Genomic DNA, 12559 nt, shown 5'->3' with positions numbered 1-12559 from the left:
AAATAAGATATGACTGGATACACGAATGAGCTATAATAATAATATCATAGAAAAATTGGTTGTGAATAAACATTGTATGAGAAAAATAAGATATGACTGGATACACGAATGAGCTATTGGTTTCTTTAATTTGAGATTTATATGATTTAATTGAATGTTAGGTTTTATAATAAAATTTTCAATATTTTTAGTACTGGAAATGCTAAAAAGTCTGCGTTTGCAGAAGTAATTCTAGATCAATGAGAGGTAAAAATATTTGTGGGTGGGGATTAATAATAAATTGTAACAATAAAATTAATATGAATGACCAATATATCTATTAGGGCGAATTAAAGTGCCATATATCAGGTGATATAAAGGTACGGTATTAGAACATGTAGAACAAATTAGCAATGAAAGATTAATGATTGAGATAGACGAAGCGAAAGTGCGTGAGATAAGATTGAAATGTGTACTTATCTTTATCCAATCAATGTCACATAATAATCAAATAGATCCCATATGTGTAATATAATATTCCTATGTAATAACTAAATTTTGTATCTAAAGTCACTTAACATTTAACATATATTTAGAATAGAATATAATAATATTTATTACATCACACAACAATGATGATGCTCACAGCAGCATATACTATTATAACATATAAATAGAAATAACACAATGCATTAAAATCATTACATAAAAAAAGAGTAAGAAAATCAAACATAAACTAACATACAGATACAAAAATAATAAAAACAAAGCAAAATGCATAGCTTATCCACCACTGCAAAGTACCTTCATCGCGTCACTGTGAACTGATAATGTGTGTGTAAGGGATCTATCTCAGTATTATGCCATGACTAAAGCCACGAAAATAATTTTGAAATGTATACAAATTTATGTAATAACAATATTTTGAATATTGTTTATTCAGCAATCGGACGATGAATTATGAAATAAATAATTAATTTATACCTACCGACGTTTCAGTATTAATAAATTTGCTTTTACAATCTAAAATTATTTATATCGAGTTTCACAGATTCAATTACGTACTAGAATCAACTTGAACCAAATTACGAAGTAATTCTATACTGTATAAACGTGGAAGTTTGTAAAGGTGTTTGAATATTTGTTACAAAGGCTGACCATATTCTTCATGTTATTACATAACAAACTTAAATATCTTGTCTCTGGTAAATAATTTGAAGAATTTTTACTTTGTTACAAAAGCGTAGATAGAAGATTTGATATGTGATTCACTAATACAATATACACGATGTTATAGCGTTTATCACCTGAACAAATATTCCGTGAGTACGTAATGAGGTTGGCGCATAACATAGTCTTAAACTCTACCACTAATATTGAAAGATCGCACTTTGTTTCTGACAGTAAAATTCGATTAAACTAGAAAAAGGTAACCCATCTCGTAATTGTCTTTTTAAAAATTCAAAGGGTCATTGTTATTACATTATGTACATTAAGGAGGAGGTAAAATTGAAAAAAATAAATATGATATCTTTATTTGATAAATTTGACCTTTTCTATACATCTATATGGCGTAGAATTTTATTATGGGAAAGTACAGTTCATATGTTTATGATTATGTATGAAGAGAAAAAGATGTAAGAAGATTTTGTATGAATGTTCTTCGCACAAAATATTCTGAGAAATGGTGATCCCATGTACAAGAGTACAGGTATCATAATCTCCAGAAGCAGTAGACACTTTCTTAAGTTTATCCATCTGCTTTTAATAAGTGTATTTTTTTTTCATTTTGCGGCTTCTTTAATATATTTGATTTTAGATAAAGTTACCCTGTCACCATAGTCATATCTCTGCAAAAAAGTTTACAAATTAAGCTGTTTGGCAGTTGAAAAATGCGTGGTGGAAGTGACCATGTAGGCAAGTTTATACAAAGTGTATCATTTACAATAAATTCATATGAAAAGCTAAATATGTATATCACAGTTGTAGATGTGACTGTATTTATATAGTTTACATTAAGAAAGCTTAGACATATTTTATTACTTTCTACAAAGTCTTCATCTCTACATACTTCCTACAGGCTACAAACTCCGTTTCGAATTAAAGTTCTTCTTATTAGGCTCAAAGCAATTTAGATCAATTTGTAATATCTTATTATTATATTAAAGTACAAGATTTGATTATTATCTTACACCAAACCCAATTTAATCTATCTTTGGATAATTACTTTACTTGTTTCCCAGAAACCATTATGGTAATTCACATTTTCGTAACTTTTTAAAATTCCTAATAAGTCAGATCATTATTAAATAACATAATAGCAGGAAAATTCTTGGTATTATGTTAATAAATAATGAAGAAGAAATAATTATCGAAATTAGGTTATGTCAATAGAAATAATAAATCTAACATAACAATATTTCATGATAATAAGACAACTAAAATAGATGCAAACGTAATTAAAATTTGTAAATATTATTAAGGAAAGTGGCTATTTATTTACATTTCTTTCTCTCCTGTTCTCTTCTAAACTGTCCATTGAAATGATACGACTTGGTTTTCACTATTATTTTGTCAACAAACCACTACGCCTCTCCTACATTCAGTAGCTGTTAGCTTAATAGTACTAGTTAGGTAAAATTTCTTTTTATTTATTTTTTATGAATGTTACAAATATTTTAGCAGATTAAAATAAATACTTAATAATTACTATCTTGAAATATTTGCTATATTCGTTCGTTAAACTTAAAGTAAAAACGTAGTATGCATATTGACCGACACAATGTCGATTGACCGATACATGTAAAAAATTATAATCCACATACTCTCATATATTTTAAATCGATCAGAATGCTGTCCAGGGAGAAAGTAAGTAGTGTTACAAGCTGAATACAAATTTTATAACATTGATTCACAACCGCCGCTCGCAATCCAATCGGAAACTTTTGTAGGGGATAACCCTTGGATTTAATCCATTGGTAATACGAAAATTGATGTAAAAGGTTTCACCGTCCAACACGGGGCGCCGTGGTCCATACGAAGTACACAAACATCGAAAGATTTTGAGATTTTCCACCAGAATCACTGCTGTTCCATAGTACATAGCAAAGTGGGGCGTGTTACGTGAGAAAAAGGTTTAAATTCAATTGCCTTTCGAAATTATTGGAGCCAATTCCTTTCAGAAAGAACTATGGCACGTGATCGGAGTTAGAAATTGGCGTGTGTGAGGGGCTACTGAGGGTACTGAGGGATTTCCATCGACAGGTTATTTTGTCTTAAAAAGTAAAATCAATGGCGTATACAATTGTCCTCATGTCCTAACTTGTACATGCTATGATTTGCATTTCTGTAATTTTTATAAAATGCATTACTATAATCTGATCATTACAATTTATGTAATTATATATGAGTAACGTTTCGTATATTTATATTTATTTTTTACTATTGAAATGGCTATAGATCTATAAAAACTGTGGGATCCAATTACTTATACGTATTAAAGATTAAACATCGCAGATTTATTGACTTCTTTGGACTTGACAGACTACTTTGATATCCGGTTTACTTTCCTACTATAGTGTGTTTGTTCTTCGTTTATCTGGTCACCTGGCAGGTCTTGTTGATGAAAAGAAGTATCACGCATTATATTCTTAAGTACGTGACACTAAGAATCCTAACATCCTAAGAATTCTGACTTTTAATAATTATTCATTTAGATTCATATCATTCGTATTCCGTAATATATTCGAAACTTCTTACTCCACCTGTCATAAAATACTTAGCTTAAATTGGAGTATAATTATAATGTATGCGCTAATTGTACAACAAGTAATATGAAAGGCAAGATTTGGCAGAAGATTGCTGAAAGCAATCGTTTCAAAGCACCCTAAGGTTGCCAGTGTATTTTATTACAGGTGGAGTAAGAAGTTTTCGAATAAGGTCGCCTTATTGTAACTATGCATGTTGTCCTTTAATATCTTATTTATGCCTTTTTCTTTACTGTGTTACAAATAAAGTGTTACAAATATTCTATCTATCTATCTATAAAAGGAGTTTGTGTTGAATAGAAGGAGTTTGTGGGAATGTTTAATAAGTAATATAAAAGGAGTTCTTATATATACACGTCACTAGCAGATCTTATTTTGATTACCTAGAGAGTTAGCAAAAAGTTTTATTTCTGATGATTTCGGGTTTGATTCCTCGCATGATACAAATATTTATATTTTATTGGTATTTATATATATATTAAGTATATATTTTATTTAAAAAAAAAATGTATATTTCAGTATTTCCTGTCCATGGTTTAATACTCATAACAAGCTGAACTTAGTTTAGGAGTAAATGGCCTTATGTAAATTGTACTGGCCTATTATTATTATTATAGCTGTTTATCTGAATGTAAATAAATTTAATTACTATCTTCATAATGAACTTACAAATTTACCCGATCTCAATATGTGGACTAATTCTAAATAGTATTCTTGAAGAACACTCTCCGGAGCAATTTATATTTGATTTATTATTGTTCTTCACCGATAAATCAAGCCACAATAGGGCTCAGGGGCGAAGGCTCAGAGCAACTTCTATTAATTCTCCTTAGAACAATTCCAAAGTTCCCGCACAATGGGATTAGAGACAATACGTCTGAACGTGAGATGCTATCACGTGATAGGATATTTGGCGCCTCTGTATGTTGCTGAATATTTGAAAAGTTAAGATACTGATTTGGAGCAATGTATATTATGATCTATTATTAAGTATACATTTATTTATAGTAAACAGAGCACATAACGCGAAGAAGCAAGAATGGTCTTATAAAAACATAAGCTGTACTTTCATGTTATAATTAATTATTTGAATATAGTTAGGAACCTACATTATATAGCTTCAAATTATATGTACTATCTTTTATATGATAGTTCTTTTAACTGACGTTACGCTACATTACTTTGCCCCTTTACACTATTAGCAATTTTTGCAAGTAATCTAAAGTAAATATCATCTAAGATTAAATAATCTACTTGAAGTGAAGTATAAATTAATGATGGAGATAAGCATAGTAATAGGACCAAATATATATTTATAGTTACTGTATAAAATAATAAATATATATTATTAATTATTATGTATTATTAAGTATTACTAAATAATGTAATAAACACAAACATCATATATATAATATACAATACGTATGTGTATATATATTGTTTACTTTTTGTTACAATATAATAACAATATAAGTTTTATTTTCATCATTAATTTGGAATCAAACAGAGCACGATCGCGTGACGGAACACCAAAAATATATCATTCTTAACACATCACTACTGCATGTCTCTGTTCCCCACCTGTCAAATCTCAACTCCCCTCTCACCTATTGTTCTATAACTCATCAATAAAACAGGTCCGTGGTCAATCCTGTACATTGATTGATGTACTTCCCACGTCCAATCTGCTAATAGCTAGCCCGACCTCGATCAAATAGAGACAGCCAGATTCTTCCACTTGCATTAACTCCTATAATGGACTTCAAAGTTTTGAAGGTTATCGATTATCATCAGAGATAACTGGCACTGACTCTGTCTTTTGTGATGAATGGGTTCGTTCATAACCTAAATACTTTATATGTTAATATTTACAATAGTGAAATTTTAGAGGCTTTCTATTGTAATTAGGTATATTCTGATTATGAATTTATGAGATAATTATATAATTTTATTTAGTTATATAAAAAATATGTGATATAATTTGTAAATAGTTATTTCAAGTAAAAGTTTTAGTAATCTAATTAAAATAATATTTCATGTCATCACAATACATACCTTGTAAATACACATACAATACATGTCTTAATAAAAAATAGTAGCAATACAGATAATATAATATTACATAGTAGTAATAAATAACTCCCAAAGGAAACTATGCATAAACATCTATGTATCTATGTATAAACCAATTTTTAATATTCTTACCTAAATAAAGCTATAATATCATGTAGATTTTTTTGTTTCTTATAAATTGCATCTAGATTTTTATATACTTCAAAAATAATCTTTATGTACACTTCGATTAAAATGTATCATTTCATCCATTGAATATATTTTTAATGGGAAAAAAAATTTTTCATAATAATATAATAACATATTATTTAAGTTTTTTTAAATCATAAGTTGTCTTACTACTACTTACTATTACTTATAATTAAAAAAAAAAACTACAAAATATTATAATTGATTTTAAAATATTTAATATCACAATTTATTGCTAAAAACCATTGTCAACATGAATATTGTCGTCTTACACGGTGTTATCATGTTGCAATAATAGAGGTCCAGCCATGCTCCCTGTTTCATCATCAAAAACTTACATTATCAAAGCCTTGAAGAATACCGGTAGCAATTAACAGTTTGCCCATATTGTACCTATATAATATGAAGTGTGTATTTTCACTTTATACAAAGTTAACCGAGTTTTAGTCTGTTCATTACATTCGCGTAACATTAAGTTGACTTCTTAAAGGCTTCTAAAAGGCAATATTGTATAGTATTAAAATACTCATACATTTATAAATTTGAGATTAAATTTAATAAGTTATTTAATATTATCAAGTAATTTTAAAATATTTTATCGCGTTATTTTATTTTTAGTCTAAGAAATCATGTGCTAATAAGTGATTACATTCCTTTGTATTCGCTATAGAACATATGTATTGGTCGTAATAATTTGCTTATTTTCCAAATATAAACTTTCTTCACGACTGTTATACTAGATGTGGTAGTCAGACGATTATCAATAATTTTTTTTTCAGGAGAACTCCACACTACCAGCAATTATGGACTCAGATTTGCTCGGCGAAACATGGGTGTATTAAGTGTTACGCCCACTATGACGTTAATAATTATCACAGCCTCTGAATATCCTATCGTTATATTACAGTCATGAAGGTATATTAGATGAATACTTTGTCTCCTCACCACGGTAAATGGGAAACTAGATAGGTTACAGTAAAACATTGAATTTTGTTCATAGAGGCAATTACTTCATCCCAAGTCTGAACTTAGCTTAATCCTTCACATAAGCTAACGATTTAATACAAATGCTTGTATTAAGACTGCCGCATTATGAGACAAAAAGCAGTCGTGTGTGAGGCTTATCTACTGTGAACATTCACACCCCTGTCACCCTTATTGTCGTTTGGAAGAGACAATTTGGGTACCCTAGACGTTTTTAAGTGAGATAAGTTTTGAAATTGGGGTTTTGGGTGGAGATTTAGATTGTAACGAGTTGTTTATTCGATAAAATATAACAACTTTTGAAATGTATTATTATTTCAAAAGTTGTTAGTCTGTTAGTACTTCGTTATGCGTAACTCTTTATCTTTAGACATTTTCTATATCATTGATTTATGTATTGGAAATGGAAAGTATAAAAAACTATATAAAATTAAAGTCTTCCAGAATATTCTTACCTAAATAACTGGTATCAACTCAACAACTGGTAATAATTTTGTTGTTGCATATGCTATGAACGCATTTTTTTTTCAACGGATCTTAAATAGTAAAGAAAAAGTGCTATGGACGTTAGTAATAACTTTTTCTTGCGTGACTGATTATAGAAAGACAAACAAGCTATACCATTGCCGACATCACGGTCTCATGTATTTCCATTCTTAAGGACTACGATATATGTTGATCAATATATTGTAATTTCACTAAGTAAATTATAGTTTCCTAAGCAAGCTTTATTTAGCTTCAGAAACAATTGAGAGCTTGTGGCTTAGTGGTTTACTACCATAGGTCGTTACTTTGATTTGGATACCTTAAAAATATGTGTCTACTTTTATATTTTTAACGGACAATTTAGCAATAGAGGCACTTACATAAACCAAAAATTAATCAGGTAGTGTCATAATCCACCATATCAGGTAGACCTAGAATACACCCAGCTATTTTTTGGGATATATCATGACGTTGATGAACGGTGACGTCGACATGAAGGTACCATTATTAAATTAAAAAAAGCTTAAAATTATATACAGACAGACACATTCAGTACTTCTATTGCAATGACATGTGAATACTTTTAAACGCGACAGTAGATACTTAATTAAGCCTAGCTTAAAGGGACCCTTTATTTATGCTACTTAAATAAATGTAGCAACTTTATAGCTATACTTCTTAAGAGCTTACCTTTAATAATACGAAATAGGTTGCCAAAATTGACAAGATTCGTTACAGAACCTTTATTTACATTTAAATTCGTTAAATTTGTAAACGATACTAATGGATTCTAATTGTATAATGCACAGTTTGATGGCTTAATTATAATAATGAAGAGTCCAAGAGTTCAATACCGTATCTCAAGGCCGTTAGATCGATAATTGAATTAATTTATTCATAGGACTGGAAATTATCCTAGCTCACTAGTATTATTAAAAATGTATAAGGAATTATCCTACTACCAATATAATATATATTTTTTAATCTGTTTTCAATAGACGCGATTTAAAACATTCTTAAATTGTTTATTTATTTTACTTCATTTTATACTAATTTAATAAAATCTAAAATATTATATTAATTGTTGATATATTAGTGGCTACAGTGACTACTTTTCAACTGATGGGGCTTCAACTTCTTTCTCATTATATTTATATTAAACATTAAAATCAAATTATAATTATTGTCGTTAACGATTTCGAAACAATAATATTTTAATCAACCCTTACTTTGTTGCACATACTAGTAAATCTCAATATATAAAATTTTTGCAGCTTTAAAGAGAATACGTGAGTTTAAACTATTAAAATCAAAGTACTGTTTTATGTGGATATAAAACATTGAGATACACACAGCGTTACACACGCCTCATAAATAAAATCAACACTGGAAAATGTTCCTCCCCGTTAGAATGCTTGGTGAAAAACGATAAGCTCCCCCTATCACATTAAGTTAATAGTGCATTATAGTTGACATCTATTGATTCATTATTCATATGATCTATTGATTCATATGATCGTATTCATTATTCAAAGACAAGGAAAAAGAGATTGACGGTTGGTACCTATTGTTTTTATAATAGTAGACTTTTACATCTGCATTGTCTCTGTATTATTCATTTTAGCTGCCATTATTGCTTTTTAAGTATTTTGGTTGGATAAGGGTGAAACATGACAGTGAAATAAGAGGGTATAGAATGTAGCACTTTAATCATTGTTTAGGGAATTACAGTATGATGATGTTCTTAGTACTGTTTATAAGAGTCGGTTGCTACTTACCATTATACTGGGGGTCATCAGCTTGATTATCCTAAAAATTATATTGAGAGGGCAATAAATCGAAATATAATAATAATTATTTAAATTATTTTGCACTAGCCGTGGTCACGAGCTGACTGACTCACGGCTAGTGCAACCTAGTCGAAACGTCGAGAGAGGTAAATACCTTTATTTGTCATAAAATTATTCGTGTTAAGACCCGGTTAATAATTTAAATAATGTATATTAAACACGAAAGTTTAAAATTAACTATAATAATAATTTCGATTTATTGCCAAACATTATAGAAAATATTTTACATAGTACCTACCATTTACAAATTACATAAACTTAATAAGTAGAACCATGAATTCGAATAATTTCTACTCAGTGTTTGTTAGAAAGCTTATTAAGAGAGCAGCATGGTGGTCCGGTGTAAATTTCACCAACTACCTTCTAAGTGTAGGGCCACGCAAACGAATACATATAGGAAATACATTGTTTTATGTTCTAGTATACATACGTTTTACGCGTTATGTGAAGGTGTCTTCGTATAACTAATTCTAATATATAAAGTCTTTATAAACATTGCTTTTATTTAAGAGAGTACACCTATCTGCACTAACAGTTTAGGTAAGTTGCGGTGGCGATGCAGCAGTGGAGTTCGACAGGAGTGGAGAACATACAGGATGTTGCTTTAGAAGTATATTTTACTAACTGTGTCCGTGGTTTTTATCGGGTGAAATTCGTAGCCTATATAATATGTTATTCTGATGTATACGCTATATTAGTGTAAAGCGCTATTAAAATCCAGTCAGTAGTTTTTGCGTAAAATAGTAAAAATATCCATCAACACTTTTGCGTTTATAATATTAGTAAAATTTCACAATAAACATGATTTATAATTTCTACAGAACATAATCGAAATTGCCTACGAAAATAAACCTCTCAATATGAAAAATAAGTTGAAAATAAATACACCGCATAACTTAAGAACACATTTCGGAGGCGCCTTAAATAAAAATTTTAAAATATATTTCATGAAATATTTACACGTTTTATCGACGCTTTACGATTACGCTTTTCTTATAGCCTCACTGTCTTTAAGCGTTGTCTAATAAATTAGCTCGATGCTATTGTGTGGGCTCAGTTTCCGGCAGACTTATGTACCTGAAGTCGTGCCATACGACGCAACGTGGCTAGTGTTCAGCAAACTTGATTGCCTTCCCCGTCCTAGGCATAATTCACGAGCGTCTTCTAGATATGGGCCTATTTTGTTACAGGCCTTTATACAAATATGTTATATACATTTGTGCTGCACAAAACATTTGAAAGAGTTGGAGATTGTTACTCAATTTGACTTAAACTCCTGGACAGAGTTTTTAGTGAAACTGAATTAACAAGTAACTTTATCGCTTTTGTTTCTTAGCGAGTGATCTGTGAAATAATAAATGTTAATAAAGAATTAATATTGTGCGTATATTCATTTTAAATAAATAAATGCTACAATTCATAAATTTAGTAGGATCAATATTTTCGTAACCTCATCACTTTTGCTCGCTCGTCGAGAGATTAGAATCGACAATTTTGTAAATATCTTGATAAACATAATATAATCTGTGGAATTATGGTAACCATTGCAGCCTTATAAAAAAGTTAAATTGATCCCGACATTATCTGCTCAAATCGACTAAGTCGTGCCTCCGCAAAATTTAATCCGGCATAAAGAGTATTGCCGGTGCGGTGTGCGGACTGTATTTTCGTGCGGTATTTTTGCTATCCGGGTAAATTCCGCCGAGTGGTCACATGGGGGATTTGCCAGTCGTTATCCGCACAGAAATTTCTTTCACAATTGCCAATGTAAGGCTGTGAGGGTTTAATCTACATATTTTTAAATCTTTGAGACAATTTTTGGACAACGCCCGTAGTATATTTTTTCTTTAGTATTTATTTTTATTTTCTTTAGACTTTTAAAATAATGACGTTATATATTGTTACACAATATCTTTACATTTAATTTAAATTAAAGTAATTTTACCTCCTAATCAACATTCTATCAATTTTTCTACCTAAACATTACGAGATATATTTGTACATTTGACTTGGTTATAAGTGTTCTAAAACATAGTAATATATTATAAAATCAATTAAACTAAACATCCATTGTACGCTTTATGTGTTTATACTGAACTAAAGTAATAAATATAAGGTAATTGTGATAGCACTTTATTATTAATGGTTGGTTTTTTAATGTAACTGTAGTATTAAATGATTGACGACATATTTGACGTAATGTAGTAATTCTTACCTATATAAACAAATAACACCATGGATATTGGAAAGTATATTGTGATGAGTATAGTGCTTTTGACGTGTTATCATTTTTTAGGTCTAAGGTGTAATGCCCTATACGCTGAAATTTTAGTCCCATATTTCCTTCCCATTGCAAGCTGCTGATGAAATAAAGAGTGACAAAAACTCACTGATCACTTTATAAAAAATCTACATAAAATAAATATGGTAATATAAATTTAAATATGTTGATTGTTGACTATTTCATTTATTTACTAATTTAGAGCAAAGAAATAAATAAAAGCTGTAAAATAATAATTTTTTGTGTAATTTAGCTATCTTATATATTATTTAAAGTATTTATTTATGATTTAGCTTTTAAAAATTACTGTATTCTTAATCAATATAATGAAAATTGTTATACCAATATATTTATAAAAAAAAACCAAAAAAAAAATATCTCAATATCCGCCGCCTAACTGCCGTTTAGTTGAATTGCATAAAAAAACCAATCGTGAAAACTGTACTCGTGTAAATTGCTCCGACATCCGATCAAAAGGGATTGATGTTCTAAATATTTACATAGCAAAGATGAAACTTTTAATTACAGCAGTGCGTTCAAAAACTTTCACATAAAGCTCCGTGTACCGCGGTATATAAATTTATTTCTGTTGATATGGTTATACTTAGGTAATATTTCTTTTTTATTTACCTATATATATATTTTAATATAGGTACTTTTGGTATAGTTTGTAAAAAGACGTATGCTTAGTTTTTAGCTACATCATTACAAAAATAATAGCTTACTTCATGAGAACAGCTTAAGGGTGACCATAGTAGAGTGAGAACTAGCAATGCATGAAAGATAATACGGATGACTATGATGACGTATTGTCGCCTAGATATATATGAATAACACTAAGAACACTATTACCTGGTCTTATCAATTAAAATTACCATTTAACATTATTTTTATTAACATATTGGACGTCAGCTTATTGGACATTCCAGTTTCATTAAATGTTACTGGAA

This window comes from Achroia grisella, unplaced genomic scaffold (genome assembly GCF_030625045.1).
Source record: "Achroia grisella isolate CSIRO2021 unplaced genomic scaffold, CSIRO_AGI_Agris_v1 utg642, whole genome shotgun sequence".
Lineage (NCBI taxonomy): Eukaryota > Metazoa > Arthropoda > Insecta > Lepidoptera > Pyralidae > Achroia > Achroia grisella.
Note: the sequence above shows the minus strand (reverse complement) of the source record.